Here is a 1,219-nt window from a genome sequence, read left to right as displayed (position 1 = left end):
GGGCAACCCCATTTTTGTACCGACCCTTACCCCAACCCCACCCCTGAACCCTACCCAATGTCCATACTGATCCCATCCTTTCCTTACCCTTGTAAAACCTAATAAAATATTTAAGAAAAAAAAAGTGATGTTTCTGCTGCAATTTACTCCTTTGTGGATCTTGGTGGTAGTCAGCACTTCACTGGTCTGAATTCTTGATCCGCCTCCCCTCCTGGTTCCTGGGCTTTTCAACTACCCATGATAGAAGCTTCCCTTGGCCTATTTGCCTTTTTTTCCCCTTTCCTGATGCTGCACTGTCTGGATGCAAAACAGCCTCTCATTTCCCTATTAATTGCTGGGGAGCTGCAGCCAGGCAAGATAGGGCAAGATGGCGTGGATATTTCCAGAAAATTAAATAGTATTTCTCTCTCTCCTCTTGATTAGTCCAAGGCAGGGGTAGTGTCAAGCAAGAACATCCTATGTAGGTGCCGAAGCTATGTTGCAATTAAAGATTCTTTAAGGTAAACAATGCCTCAAAGTTCTTTGAAGAGCTTCTTCTTTTGGAACCATGACAGGTAGGCAACCTTGGCTCTTTTATGACTCGTGGACTTCAACTCCCAGAATTCCTGAGCCAGCATAGCTGGCTCAGGTATTCTGGAAGTTGAAGTCCACGAGCCATAAAAGAGCCAAGGTTGCCTACCCCTGGTCCAAGGGGATGCCATTTTGGCTCAGGGTAATCTCTTCGTAGTGGGCGCTGTGACCTAGCAGTTAAGATGCTGGGCTTGTCATCTGAAAGATTGGCAGTTTGAGACCCAAGTACGGGTGAATTCCTGTTCTTGCCCCAGCTCCTGCCAAGCTAGCAGTTCAAAAGAAAGCAAATGCGACTAGATAAATAGGTATCATTTCGGTGGAAAGATAACAGCGTTCCATGCGCCTCGGTGTATAGTCATGCCGGCCACATGAGCACGGAAGCATCTTTGGACAATGCTGGCTCCCTCCGCTGGGAAACGGAGATAAGCACGGTCCCCTAGAGTCGGACACGACTGGCCAAGAGAAACCTTTACCTTTAATCTCCTCATGTTTCCGCCATTTTGGGCTCAACAGAAGACAAGGTCTTATGGATTGTTTGGGGACGGCGTTGGAGACATTGGGGGAAGGAAATCGTGATAATGTTAAGACACGATGGAAGAACTAAGCTAGTGATGGCGAACCTTTTAGACACCGAGTGCCCAAACTGCAA

This window comes from Protobothrops mucrosquamatus, unplaced genomic scaffold (genome assembly GCF_001527695.2).
Source record: "Protobothrops mucrosquamatus isolate PMUCROS unplaced genomic scaffold, P.Mucros_1.0 scaffold2953, whole genome shotgun sequence".
In the NCBI taxonomy this organism is placed as follows: Eukaryota; Metazoa; Chordata; class Lepidosauria; order Squamata; family Viperidae; genus Protobothrops; species Protobothrops mucrosquamatus.
The sequence above is the reverse complement of the archived record's forward strand: the minus strand, read 5'-3'. Positions refer to the sequence as shown.